At 33.1% G+C, this 15,890-nt stretch overlaps 1 protein-coding gene across 7 annotated transcripts in view; it reads left to right on the top strand.

The window, feature by feature from the left end:
* Positions 1 to 15,890, top strand: part of HisT (Histamine transporter) — a 212,599-nt gene that overhangs the window by 73,739 nt on the left and 122,970 nt on the right. Inside the window, exon 1 of one of the 7 annotated variants that reach the window (XM_072546334.1) lies at positions 1,999 to 2,106. The exons of 4 other annotated variants lie outside the window; for them this stretch is intronic. The gene's annotated coding sequence lies outside the window, so the exon portion shown is untranslated. Of the gene's footprint in view, positions 1 to 1,998; positions 2,107 to 9,293; positions 9,449 to 15,890 lie in introns of those variants that run through there. 2 more of the 7 variants (XM_072546329.1, XM_072546322.1) reach the window with 2 other exon arrangements.

The following is a 15,890-nucleotide window of genomic DNA, read 5'->3' on the forward strand; positions in this document are numbered from 1 at the left end:
ATTCGTTCATTAGAACGGCTTTAACTATATTGCTGTTTATGTGTAGTCGGTACGGTAATTCGGTATTGTTAAACTATAAATTTAAGAATGAAATATAGTTTAAGGTTGACATTTAGAGTTGTATTTCTCAAATCATCTTCAGAAATCATTAAAATTTACAAAAATATTTGAAACAGTTAAGTAAAATTACAAATTCGATATTGTTATGTTTATGAATGAATGATAATGCAACAATTAAAATGGATTTTATTTTCAACAAATTCATAAACAAAAAATTACAAAATACAAAAATACTTTAGAGAAATGTGAGCACATCGCGTCGAACAAAAATAATTAACAATTATAAATTTGTGTTTATAAATAAAATTTGTGAAACTTTATTACCACTTAATTGATGTCGTTGATCTGTCAAAGTACATCCCGCTTTTGAAAAAAATCGTTCTAATGGAACCGACGTAGCAACAATGCAAGGTTCTTTCTTGACCAACTCAAATAGATGGGGATTATATATGACTGCTTTGATCCCACCATTGCAACGGATTGTCCTCTCTAACCTATAGAGGTTCACCAACGTACTTATCAACTTCTGTTATTGCTGAAGGTTTTGGACTATTTGTTTGCACAAGATTACTTACTTTTTTGTCAAAAGTGTCCCACACTGATTTTCGTGTCTCTTCCACACCATGATCTTCGGTTTGTGGTGTAGGGTTTATTGAATTTTGTTCTTTAGTTAGACTTATTAAAGCAGTCACTTGTGTCATTAAAGATTGCTCTTCTTATTCAAAAGCGGATTAATTGTTGAAGCCATGCCTTTTAAAACGAGAATCTAGTAAAGTGGCTTCCGCATATAGTTTATTTTTCTCCATAAGACTGCATCCCAAAGTCTTTAACTTCTGTTGGAGCATTTACAGAACGTTGGAGAAAATCAGAACAATGATGTTTAAGCGAATTGCTTTGAAAAAAATTACTTTTGACGTTGTACTCTGTTGTTTGTATCTCATTTCCTTGGTAACGTCTCTCTTTGATAAAAAAAATTCCACATAATATTTTTTTCTTATTTTTTTTTCATTTTATTTAAAACTGTAACTAGACTAAACAATTTTAATCGTTAAACTAAACAGACCAGAATACGGGACCAATGACTCGACAATTCGAATGTATATAATTTTACAGTTTTGCAGCGTAGAGGTTCCCCCTTTCTAATTAATTAAGGAGCGCCATGAATTGACCGATCAACGTGTCGCTATGACACAGTTCGTTTCGTAAACACTAGACAGTGTCATTTATAGTCATAGGGTCATTCGAACAATAGGGTCACAGAACGTGATTGTATCAATCACGGGTCTTTGAAAGGATTCGATCTTTGTGAATGGATCGTTCGTGACCTTCTCATCACTACAGCAAACGCCTAACTTTTTGTTTTTTGAAACGGGTTTTGGTTGTCGTATATTTTGTGAGTTCATAAATTGTTCGAACAATAGTTGTTATTCCATCCATCAGTTGTTAACATGTTTACATATCAGACTGTTAATCACCAATTTCATTATATTGCTCAGAAATTGTTTTATTAAGACTTTATGTTTAGCTTTTAGCTTCGCAGTTAGAACCTTGAAATTTTTCTTGATTATTCAAAAGTTCAACAATGAACGAACATTTCGTCGAAGACCTCGAAACTGGACTGACTGAATTATTCAAAAGTAGTAGAGGTATAAAACTCTAAAATTTTATATTACTCTTTAGTATGTAATAATTCACAAACAACTCACTACGGTTGATGCCGTTTTGTAATTTATATGTTAAAAAGGGTTCTTCCCCTTGACAATTTTTGTAAAGTAGTGCCGAAAATCAATCGCTCGTGGCACATATATCGCAAGCCCCATATCCATAATATACTGTGTCCATACCGCCCGAGTGCCCGAGCCCGACCCCGACCATAGTCATAGCACAGAATTTGGGATGGAGTATTCTGTGGTCATAGGTTAGTCTACTTCCCGATGTTAAGCATTGTTGTGTGTTGAGAATCGATTCCGGCAATTACCGCAAAGTACACGTTGTTGCAAATACATATTTTCTTTATTCGTTTATTAGGGGCTTTAGAAACACGAGGTAAATATTTATACACTAATTTAGATTTATATTCTGAATAATTTTTAAATAGAAACTTTTTTAACTTACTAGGTTTGTCGGTCTGTTATAAATAAAAACTTAATTATTGCTTAAACGTTTCGACTATTTGCCATTTTCAATAAGCACTTTAATTATTTAACATTACGTAATACACAATTTGTATGTCTACACTATTTGGTGATTAATAAATGATGGAATGCAGAGATGGTATCTGACCCTCAAATACATCTGGCAGGTAATACGAATGGTTCAGGGTCGTATTTGAACACGATAAACCCAGGAATTAAAAAAGTTTATATAAAAAAGTTAATACATAAAACGTTATATATATATATATATATATATATATATATATATATATATATATATATATATATATATATATATGTTCCGAAAGATTTCTGCACTTAGTACAATTAAAAATCTAGAGCTAAGATTATAAGATTAATACTACTATAGAAATTAGTATTAAACTCTACAGTCTTCGAGTTGAACAGCGTCGATTATCATTCCGTCGAGCTTTCGACATCCTCTTCAATGTCTTCTTCAGGGCTTCCGAAGTCTTAGTCTCCGGAGCCCCCAAACACTACTACACTGATCACTAACCAATGCAATACTGGTACTGGGACTAGAGGACGGTGCATTTATATCGTCGGTGGTGACGTGGTTTGGGTGGAGGTTGGCGTTGGGGTTAGCGTGGTGATTGGCGCAGGGATTGGCGCTAACATTTATGAGAGCAAGACTTTGATTGACGGGTGGAGCGGACGATATTATTGAGACAATTTGGCCTTTTTTTCAATTTTTATGGCTTCTCGGATAATTCTTGGTATAAAAGCAAATGAGGGCTATGGTTCTAAAGTTCTTAAAATAAATTTTGTGAGCTGTATGAAGATGGTGTTGACCTAGAACTGGAATTGAGTCGGAATTGCGAACAGAAATGAAATGTTCATAAATCCTATTTTGGATTCTACGATTTGTTTGGCCTATGTAGGATGGGGGCAGTCTGCAAAAGGAATTTCATTCATAAACTCCGTGTTGTTCATTTGGAATGCTGTTTGATCGGACAAAAGATGAAAGTTTTTGTTGGGGGGTAAATATTGTTTTTATTTCTCTAGATTTAAGAAATTTGTCAATTTTGTCAGTGACACCTTTGATGCAAGGAAGAAAATCTTTCGTATCATGAGGGTCTGAGTCTTTGGGTTAAGATTGAGCGGGAGATTGATGTCTCCCACTCAAAGTTTTATTCTGCTAATTTTTTTAGCGTTTTGTGGTGGGGGTAGAATAGTTCGTCGGATCGTGACGTATGATACATTCATTGGAAGGAGATTGGGTAGCAAATATGTTGAGAAAAAAACACATGTGGGCATTGCCAAAAGAGTTTTACATCATATCTCCGATGTTTTTGGTCCGATTGGGGCGTGTGATGCGTTAAATTAAAAGGAGGGATATAACAAATAAGATTAACTTAAAGTTAGATTAATTTAAAAGAAAAAACAAATAAAGCGAGTTCAAAAAGGGCACTACGTAGTATCTTTATTATTAATGAAGGTATAGCAACATACGAGATATCATAGGGCAATATGGATAAAAGTATTTTTTTATTTATTGACTTGGAGAAGGCCTGTAGCTGAGCATAAAATAAAATCCTAACATGTGACATAGCAAATGAAAGATGAGGATATAACGAATGTATTTAGGCAGAAAAAACAAATACACTACTAAAAGGGCACCACACAACATCTTCGTTATTAATGAACGTAAATTTGCTTTATTGACCTGAATGTATACCAGCAAATGAGACATCAAATCAATTACATATAACACAAAAAGCTTACTATCAATATATATATATATATATATATATATATATATATATATGTTTTACAATTTCGATGCCTTTCTGTGACCTGTCTCAATATAATGTTGGGCTAGCGCTGAAGTAGTAAGATAATTCGTCGATTTGTCTGTCCTATGTATGTTCGTGGACAACTGGAACAAGGTATCTCGTCTGCATGCTCTTCATTGGGGATTTGGTCTTTTCCGAATGTGACGATATTATACAACTTGGAGTAAGTAGTGAATGTGGTTTTGATGTTTAGAGGGTTATGAGTTGTACTGATCTTGTCAGTGACACCTTTTTGATACCACTTTGAGACACTACGTTGAGATAACGGTTTGTATGGGGGAATTTCTGGTATACGGAATCGGAGGTATACGTGAGGTGTGTGTTTCTGAATAAGGACATAAAGAAATGCCAAAGATGCTTCCGACTCAACTTCCATAGTGAATTGAATAATGGGATGTATTTCATTCAGGTGGGAGAGAAAAAGGTCTAATGTAATGTAGTGGCTATGGGGCTAAATGACAAAGATATCATCTACGTACCGTAACCAGCAGGGGGTTTGAGATTTGATGAGGACAGTGCTGTTGTTTCGAGATATTTCATGTATATATCTGCTATTACGGGAGAGAGGTGGGATCCAATTGGGCCACCTATGATTTGACGACAGAAATGATTTTGGAACGAAAAGTATATATTATACACGCAGTGTTTTATAAGAGATAATATGTCTTGGGGGATTTGGTCTTTAGAGTCCAAGATGGAAATTATTTTATCAATAGGAATGTTGGTCAATAAAGCAATAATGTTAAAACTAACTCGTATATTTGAGGGTAAAACAGTAATGTTTTTCAGATGATCAATGAAATGGAATGAATTTTTGACAAAGAACGAGGCGTGTTGGTCTACTAGTTGTAAGGATAAGGCGAGATGTTTTGCCAATTTCTGAATGAAGCAGTTGTATGCACTGACGATGGATCTCAGGAGGACATTGGGTTTATGAATTTTTGGCAGGCTGTATATTCTTGGAACTCGGGATGATTTTTCCCTGGGTATAAGAGATTTTTTGATGTCTGGAGGTAGAGTGGACTTATTTATGGCGGACTTGGTCGTTTTTTCTAGATAGATGGTTTGGCGTTTGGGACTTGTTTGTATTCTATGGAATTAAAAAGTTCGAACATTTTGTTTAAATAATTAGAATAGAAGGATGACAATGTCAGGTTTGTTATAAAGTTCTTTGAGGACATGTCTTTCTGAAAGACTGGTGACGGTGGGTGTGTGGAAGGATATATATATATATATATATATATATATATATATATATATATATATACAAAGGTTATAGAAATGTTGAATTGTTTTCCTTCAAGTTCCAATTTGCCTTCTCATTACCGATGTCAGTAGATCTATATAGCTTTTCCTGGTAAAAGATTATTCAAGAGTTGTTTAATTAATTGTGTTTTCGTAGTAAGTTAACACCTAGCATTTGTCATAGGGCATTTGGATAGTACTATTGATACAGTTTTTTCATAATCTATAAGCTTATTTGCATGTATAATTAAAACCTCTACATGTTAACCATATAAAACACTATACACCACTATACAAAACACTACAATCTTTTTTGCTTTACTAGATAGAATACTACAATTATTTAAATTTCAGCCGTAAATTTGATACTATTTGATTTTTTGATAACTACCAACTATTTAAAATTGTTTAAGGAATTTTAAATTCCAATTGTAAATGTAGTACAAAATCTTTCTCTTCTTTTATCGATTTTTTATTTTTATGCTCGTGCAAAATTGGATACTCGCACACCGCTCATTATTTTTTTATAAAGATTTTAACGTGGAATCTCTCGCTTCCGCTTCTCGGATAGTCAAGGTCAAGAACGGTGAACAGTGAAAAGAAAACAGAAAAGCCTAATTTTAATGTACGAAGATCTTTAAAAATTGATGACTTTTGCACGGCTTTTTGTTGTAGTCTATTTAAAGCACATGAAAGGATTTCCTATTTGGAGTAAACTGCAAAGTTTGTCTTGATTCGAACTTTAGACGTTTCTATAGAATGTTATTTTAATGACAAAAAATACTAACAAAATGACACCTGAACATTAAAATTAAAACAACACTTTTGTATACAAATTTTTAAAACTATTTCAAAATGACATCTGAGCTTTAAAATTGAAACAAAAATGTTATGTCAATTTTTTTAAAACTATTAAGAAAATTGAATTAAAAACATGCTGTTATCACATGTCATTTACCTACATGTATGCAAGTAAATAGCAAGTTAAAAAATTTTTACATCGAACTATAAACTTCTGTTATAATTAGTATACATTTTTTAAAAAATTAAATTAAAAAATCCAAATGGGATTATAATAATAGTTTAGAACGTGTTCCTACTTATCAGTCCATCTTCAGTGAACCTTAAAAGTACGTAATCCCTAACTCAACGGCAAATACCTGGCTATTGCAAAGTTCTGAACATCAGTATGGATATAAGGCGCACAGCTCTTGTGATGGCGCCAGTAAAAGCAACATTGAACTAATAGAGATGTTTTAGAATAGTTCACGAAGGACCAGCGTTGATACTTCATGGTACGTAAAAATCAGCTGCATCCATCGAGATTTGAGACAGCAGTAGGAGACAATAGAACAAATAATTTCTAAAGCAAGCATAAACAACGTCTACTTCAACATGTGAATATCGAGACCATCCAACTCCTCGACAACAGAGATAAATATAGCAAGAAGGCTCAAGAATATACAACTCTTATCACCAGTGAAGTGAAAATAGTTAGCGTATAAGTTAGTACCTATAGAAATATTACTGAGATTTAGGTTAGAATAGATCATACATCATAGATGATACAACAGTTTGTTGGTATAATAAAAATAATATCTCATGAAAAAAAAAACTCATGACCTGGACCTGGGCGGTCCCGGTTTTCCCGCTCCTTTATCCGGCGCTGCTAACCACCGTTAAATTTTGCATATTTCGCTGGACTACAAATATATATCTGAAAATATTGAAGATTTCTGTTTTGCTGTTTAGCTCTGTTGAAAAGTCAGAACATCAATTTCGTTTCTAAACCAACAACACGCATATTCCAACTCATTAAAAAAGAACTTACATAATCAATAACTCACCGCAATTTTTTTTGCTGGATTGCGAACAGTTGGTTTGTATTTAAATTGAAATAAACAAAGTTTTCTACTGTGAATTATATAGGTTTTTTGTGTATGTGTGTTCGAGTGAGGCATTGGAACGATTTATTTGCCACATACTGTTTAAATTTAAATGAACAAAGTTTTCTACTGTAAGTTTATATATTTTTGTGTATATTTGTTTGAGTGAGGTTGACATTGCAACGATTCATTCACCACATACTGTTTTTCAATTGTAGTAGTTTCATATATCGATAACTGCTTTAAATTTAAATTCTACAAACATGTCGGAGACTTTAGGCTATTGATTATGTACTTTAGAAAGGAACTACAACGTTAAAGTGGTTTTATTGTTTTATATGGTCAATGGACTCCCAAATATGAAAAAAACGTGAGGTGCTATCATTTAAAGAGGTGCGTTTTTGAGAAAGGGCTAAATTTGTCCCTATGCATAAGTCTGCATGTGGGGGAATTCAATGCAGTTTTCGTACATATACATTCACAGAAAAGTTGTTGAAAATTATATTTCCTATCGAAATGTCACCTATTAAAGTTGAAAATAATTGTTTTTGACAAAAATATATTCAAAATAGAAGCAAAAAACAAGAACACAAGAGTTTTTTTTGACCCATACCTTTTTTTCACAAAGGTATAGATATAGGCATTGCTTTACAGAAAAAACTTTTGTCTTCCTTTTTAAAATGACATTTAAAAAAAACCTTTAGGATGCACAGTATCTGAGATACGATTTCCTATTTTTTCGCAAAAATTGTTCTATAACTCATTTCTACGCAGTTTTAGGTATATGCAATCGGCCATTAAATAGAAAGAAAAAATAATTACCTTTAAATTGTCTACTGTGAAAGACTCCAGAAATAAATGCAAAAATTGCGTACGAAAGCAGCACCGTTCATCATTAAAATATATTTTAATTTTTTTGATAAAATATTCTGCTCAAAAAAATTTTTACATTCCCAGCAAAATTCAGCTTGTTCGTATGATTTTTAGAGGTTCAGTGGCATTTTTGTCTCGGACGACTGCGATTGGAGTATTATTTCCCGCGATTTGAGTAATTAATGCAAGTATCACAATTTGACGAACCATATCTTGGTTATTGTTTAGTCCTAGAATATTTTACAATAAACTATTTTAAAGTACAGAAAATAAGCTTTCAAATTCTACTGAAAGATTTAAAAAATATCCGTAAAATTTAGCAAAACGTAAGCAAAAATAGTTTAAAGTAGAAAACTTTGAAGAACCGTATCTTACTTAAAATTAGTCCAAGAACTTTCTACTATAAACTATTTTTTTCCTATTTGCGAAAAAATGGGGAAAATGGCTAAAAAATTATGCGAGTGGCGAACTTTAAAACATGGTATCTGGGATACTGTAAATCCTAAATACTCTTACTAAACGTCATTTTAAAGATAAAGGCTAAAAGTTTTTTTTGTAAAGCAATGCCTATACCTGTACTACCTTGGAAAAAGGTTATGTTGCAAAAAAATCGCATGTGTTCCTGTTTTTTATCTTCGATTTTTGAATATATTTTTGTCAAGACGAAAACTGCATAGAATTCACCCAAATACACCCTAGTTCATAGGGACAAATTCACCACTTTCTCAAAATCGCACCCCTTTAAATGGTAGCACTCCGCCGGTTTTTCATATTTGGCCGTCCATTGACCATACAAAATAATAAAACTGCTTTAACGTTGTATAAAGTTCCGTTTAGCCCAATTTTTTTTCATAATCAATAGCCCACTTCGTTAATTTTGATGTTTACTACTGTTGAATTATTTAAAAGTAGATAGAAACCTAAATGGTTAAAAGATACAATTTTGTAACTAACGATCCGCTACAATTGTCACGTTACAGATCCATAATGGACCCTGTAACATGGCTATTTTATGTAATTGAGATGGAAATCATCCATGGTTTATCTTTTAAACTAAAATTCTAAATAACCATGATGTTTAGAAAATTAAAACAAACCACTGTAACATCTGACTTTACTACATAAACTTGAAATCGAATGCTTGAAAGACTGGAATGTGGCAACAGCGCGCATTTGGCAACCGAACAATTCCAAGCACTGCCTCCCTACTTCCCTCTATCCGCCAGACTGCTAACCGCAGCTAAACAATTGTGACTCAGTGTTTGAGATACCTCGGCCTAGCCTGCATGTGTTCTTGCATTATAAGAGTGTACGTGTTGTGAGATTTTAATTGTCGTAGTTGACTTTCAATATAGCGTGATTTGTGTGAGAGAAGATATTGCAGTTAAGATGAGCTCAGCAAGAAACGCAAGTATAATGATGATTATATCAAATACGGGTTTATTTGTAAGCTTAAAAATAATATCGAACACCCTCATTGTGTAATTTGCTATGAAGAATAAAGCAATGATGCAATGAGATCTAATCGCCTTAAAACACATTTAAACATAATTCTTTTAAGGACAAACCCAAGGAATTTTTTGCTACAAACTCTAAAAATTCAGTCATCTGAGAAAGTACTTGAAGCTATCACTTCTTATTGCTAAAGAAAAGAAGAGCCCATTGAGAGACGTTTGTTAAACCGTGTGTGTTAAAGCCAGCTGTCTCTTAAACGTCGAATTGATGATACAAAATTGTGTATCATCAATGTATGGCCGAAGATATACAAAACCAGGTAGTTGATGCAGTAAAACAATCGTCATTCTTTACTATTCAGCTAGACGAGAGCACAATGTTCTCAGTTGGTACTATTGTTTATATTCGGTAGATTGAAAACGAAAGAATGAAAGACGAGCTACCCTTTTCTACAGACTTTTAGACCACGACAAAAGCTGTTGCTGTTATGAAAGCAGTGTCAGACTTGTTTGACAAAAATTAAATCTCTTGGAATTCACTGAGATCGGCGTATGTACGGATGGCGCGCCTTCAATGCTTGGTTCTCGTTCAGGCTTTGTGCAATCATTAAGAGAGAAAAATGCTGATGTGACTGGGATACATTGTTTTATACATCGACAAGCCTTGGCAGCAAAAACCCTTCCCAACAAACTCAATATTGTCTTTAAGTTGTGTATTAAAATAGTGAATTACATAAAAAAACAGTACGTTGAATGGTCGACTGTTTAAAACTCTTTGTGAAGATTTAGGAAGTGATCCCAAAACACTGCTATATAATACAGAAGTACAATGGCTCTTAAAAGGAAACATGTTGGCAAGATTATTTAACCTTCGAGATAAAGTAATCATCTTCTTGGAACATTAAAAGCAAAATAAACTAAGCGTGACCTTCAAAAAACATTGTACCCAAGTAATATTGGCTTATTTGTCAGACATCTTTGACTCGTTGAACAGCCTTAACCTAAAATGCAGGGTAAAGACTCAAATATAGTTACTCATCGTGATGCGATCAAGATGTATTTTGAGAAATTGCAACTTCGGAGGCGTAAAATATCAACAAACCCATGCAATTTTTCAAATTTCCCTAAAGTAAAGTCAATCTCAGAAGAAACACGCTTCAAGGAAATTTATGAAGGATCAAGTTTGAAAATACAAATATCAAACCATTTGGAGAGCTCAATCGAAGAGTTTCAGAAATGTAATACTTCCCAAGCACTTGTGACGATAGTATTTACAGAATGTTAACTGACCCATTCCATGTCAATATGGACTCCCTGCCTGAATCACTTAAATAAGATGCTTTGTAAATAAAACATGATTCATTAATACATTTTATAAAATAAGTTAATGTCCTTAAGATATTTAATTGTAATGGATAAGTTACAGAGCGATATATTTATAAGCTGACTTGATTCTTCAGGAATGTTGTTCATACTAGTAAAGTGAACATTCTGTAAGTATATACTGGACTGTTTTTTTGGTATCTACAGTATGAGCATTCTGGTGGTATCTGTTTCGTAAATAAATGTTTATGGGTTATGTTGTATGACCAATTCTTAGACGATTTATAATCACCTGTTCTTCTCTTTTTTTCTGTAAGTTGGAGCTGGACACCGATAAAAGGTTCAATCACTTTAAAATTTGAGGTATTCCAATCCCAACAACGCTGCCAAACTTCTTTACAATATTGTTTGATATTAAGGTAGATATCTGTGACTTAACTGTGTTTTTTTAATAATATCAATGCTTTGATCTGAGGTTGCTTTAACCGCTTTAAGCCTTCAACCTTTTCATTATCTGAAATAGCTATTTGTGATAGTATCCAGAGGAAGTGAATGTTTAAATTTTTGTTTTGCAGGTAATATAGCATAGATTTTATGTCTTGGATGATTTCATGAGTTGAATAAACTCTTTTTTATTCTTTGGAGTACTGATAATGAATCTGAAATAAACAAAAGAATAGTATCTGTATATTTTTGACGGAATTCAAGTGCTTTTAAAATTGCAATAGCTTTAACAGTAAATAAGCTGCAAAAAGTAGGTATTCGTATAGCACATTCGATATCATCTGTTATAAAGACCTTTTTAAAATTTGTTAGATTGTCGCATCCATTATTTCATCCTATGAGGTTTCTACTCTCAAAAATGTAATGTATGTGCCTGATCTTATTTCGTGTAATTTTTTGTCCAGATATATCGTAAACAGGGTAAAATACTACAAAAACGTCAACTATATCTTCTTCTTCGTGTGTCTTATAAGGACATTGGTGATTATCACGGCCCATTTTACCCTGTCTGCAGTTCTGAAAAGTTCTAATGTTGTTTTTCCACTCCACTGCTTTAAAATTTTCAACCCGGACTGCGTCATCACCCCGCTCCTCCTTTTCCTTCTACTTTCCCTTATATAATCAATCGCATCAACTCATATTTTTTATTTCTCAGTATATGACCAAAGTAGCTCATTTTTCTGTCCTTTAAACTTTAAATATCCCATATTTACATTGGAGGACTTACAACAACATTATTATAACAAAATTTTTATAAATTGGAAAGAAAAATGGAAAAACATAGCAACGAATTCAAATAATCAATATTATACTATCCACCCTACCCTACCACAAGATGTTGACTATATTTTCAAATATGCAATGCCAAAGAAGTTGACAGCCACAATTACTCGACTGAAAACTAATCACGGTGCATTCCCAGCTCACTTGGCTAAGTTAAATGTTATCCCTTCTGGGGTATGCTCATGCGATAATATATCACAATGTGACATCAACCATATTCTTTTTAAGTGCGATAAACATAGGTATGAAACAGATCAGCTGTATTCAAAACTATCAGAACTTAAAATTCAGACTCCCATAAACATCACCCATTTACTCTCCTTAGATAGTAGAGAAGTGTACGAACTAATATGTAACTTTTTATTTAAAGTTGGTTACATTATTTAAAAACTAATATCTTACATTACAATTCTGTGGCTAAAGGACTAGTTTCCAAGCCAACTCACCAAACACACACACACACACACACACACACAAATTTCTGTCCTTTATACTGTTGAGTATTTATTTTTCTTTTTTCATCTTTCTTAATGTTTTCGTGTTTGTTAGGTGTTGTGTCCATGATATTTTCCAAATTCTGCGATAAAACCACATCTCAAAGCTGGAAAGTCTTTTTTCAGTTGCGTCCATAATTATCCAGGCTTCAACTTCATATAAAGAGCAGGGAATACGTAGCATCTCAATACTCTAGTTTAATTTTTCTTCCCAGATTTCCATTGCACCATACTTCTTAAGTATATCTTATTGAAAGCGCTTCTGGCGCTCCGCTCTCAATGCGTCACTTTATTTTTGAGGATACGGCCCCATTGTTTATTTAACTCATATCCCAAGTAATTGTATCTGGGTACTTGCTCTAAAGATTTTTCTTTAAGGTAGATTGTTTCGTCTTCAATCTTGTTTGTACTGACAGCCATGATCTTTGTTTTTTTTGTGTTTAGACCCATACCTCTCGCGGTACTGTGAAATGCGTTCAATCAAAATTTGCAGTCCCTCTCTACTGTAAGCAAGGACTATTGTATCCGTTCCGTTAATTAATATGCCGTCATTGATGTCTTTTAGTGCCTCTTTACAACATATCTTCTGAGTACACATCCTTTATTTACTCCTCTTCTTATAGATATCTCTTTAGATTTTTGTTGGTCTACTCGTATTTCCACGTATACAACTAAGTCCGTATATCCATCAACTGTTCATTATTTCTCTCTGACAACGGACCATTTTAATAAAATAAGGTGTAAATCTGTCGATCAGGCTATTTTAATAAAACAAGTTGTAAATCATGAAAGGAATAAAAGGTATTGAAATCAACGCTCGACGTTCTAGAACGAATTACAGTTTACGACAGGCTTAAGTGTGAAGTTCAAAAATAGAAATCTTTTAAACGTTTTAACACAGCTATTAGGTTAAATCCTTAATGTATGAAGTAAGGATCTTAAGAAAATATTCAATATACAGTGATGAGTGTCTTACCACCCGGCTTTTTAACGTAAGAGATAGAAAACACAGTTACCTTGTGAAATAAAAAGAGATGAAACTTATAATTTACATTACCACTATCGATAGTCTCACACCTTTAGACGTTAGCTTCGAGCTAAATCACCTCGGTCATAATTATTATGTGTAACGTATGTGTGGCGTATTTCCATTTTTTAATTTCGCATAAAGTAAAAACTGATTGACCACAATAAAGCAAAAATGTGAATAAAATAATTTAATTAATAGTAATTATTTAATCTAAAGTTTTAAATTATTAACCAAGAATAATTTCTATTATGATTTGAGGAGTTTCATACACTCTTGTCACGGAATAATCACCATCCTTCGTGGATTAGTGGTAAGAATTCGACACTTCGACACAGACGTCGCAGATGATTAGAGTTCAAAACCCACATGTGGTTTTCTTTTTTTTTTTATATAATAATTTGAAATTATGCAGAGATCGTTTTGCTTTGACTCGCTAAACATTTATGTCAGTCGTTACTAGTATTAGAAGTGTTTAAAGTTAAACATATATATCTTATTGAAAAAATAGTATCGTCGTACTTTCGAAAATAAAGTAAAAATTCTTCAAAATTAAAAGAACGTTTAAAGAATGTTTAAATAAGTAAAAATTCTACAAAAATTAAAAAAATATTGCAAATAAACGTATTTCCAATATGTTCAAATAAGCCTTCATTAGCAGCAGAACAATAACCCAAACTGTCACCAAAGAAATATAAAAGTTTGGTGGATAAGAGTTCAAGGCACGATGTTCTCATGCAGACGCTCAGGGTTCAAATCCCACATGAAGGTTTTACTTTTTTAAAAATTTGAAATTATGCAGATATTATATCGTTTCGTTTTAAATCACTTAACATTTATTTCAGTCTTTATTAGAAGTGTTTATAGTAAAACATGAAAATCAATGTCGTACTTTCGAAAATAAAGTAAAAATTCTTCAAACATAAAAGAACGTTCTAAATAAATGTACTTCCAAAAATATTTAAATAGGTAGAAATTCTATAAAAATAAAAAAAAAATATTCTAATGAAATGTATTTACAATAAATGTTCGAATAAGCCTTCATTAGCAGCAGAACAATAACCCAATCTATTATAAAAGTTTCGTCTAACATTAGTTAATATTTCTGGACTAATACCTCTCATTGAATGACTAATACCTCTCATTGAATCAGAGATCTTTTCTCTTAATTCTTGGAGAGAATTAGGCCTATCGTCTTCAATTCCATATAGCTTGGACTTGATATATCCCCACATAAAAAAATCACAAGGTGCAAGATTAGGTGATCTTGCAGGCCAAAAAATATCTCCGAGGCCACTAATCAATCGATTAGGAAAAGTCGCACTGAGATATTCACTGACGAAGCGATAATTATGTGTGGGACAACCATCGTGTTAAAACCATATGGAATCGAAAGGTATTGGTAAATTACGAAGGGCTGAGACAATTTGATTTTGCAGAAGTTCCAAGTATTTCCGACCAGTCAACATACCGTCTATAAAAAATGGACCAATGACATGATTCCCTATTATGCCTCTCCAAACATTTACTTTTCGAGGACGCTGGGTACGAGCGACATAAATCTGACGAGGATTTCCTCGAGACCAATACCGAGCATTCATTGAATTGTGACGGCCCTGCAGTGAAAACGTACATTCATCGGTGAACAAAACGTTCTCTAAAAAATGTTCATCTTGATGTGACATTTCCATTGCAGTTTGACAAAATTCTAAACGTCTATATTGATCCCCAGGGAATTGTTCGTTGGATTTATGAAGTTTATCGGGACGGTATCCATGTCTTTTCAAAATTTTACCTACTCTAAATCTTGAAATTCCATATTGTTCTCCGAGACGAGATGTTGATTGGGTAGGATTTTGCTCAATACTTGCACAAATCAAAGTGTCACTTAGTTCCAAATCTGGATTTACCTCCCTTCGTCTACGAACTCCTCTTGGAGCGAACACGGATCCATAAGTAAAAAAATTACGTATAATAGACTGAATTGTTAATCGTGCTGGAGCCGGCCTATTTGGAAACATATTTACAAATTGTTGTCTAATCATGTTGTCTGATAATCCATTCACACGCCAGACAACAATTTGCACTTTTTCCTCGACCGTTAAAACCATTTTCACGAATCGTTTTTTCAATAAAAAGTTTCTGTTTAATGTGCAAAAACACTTCTCGGTATGTTATTATTTGATGGCTTGATGATTTGGTTAGCTGTAAAGCAGGCAGCTGTTCACGCGCATCCATTACAATGTTGTTAATTGTTTTGAAAATCAT

The sequence above is a fragment of the Diabrotica undecimpunctata genome, chromosome 1, assembly GCF_040954645.1.
Source record: "Diabrotica undecimpunctata isolate CICGRU chromosome 1, icDiaUnde3, whole genome shotgun sequence".
NCBI lineage: Eukaryota > Metazoa > Arthropoda > Insecta > Coleoptera > Chrysomelidae > Diabrotica > Diabrotica undecimpunctata.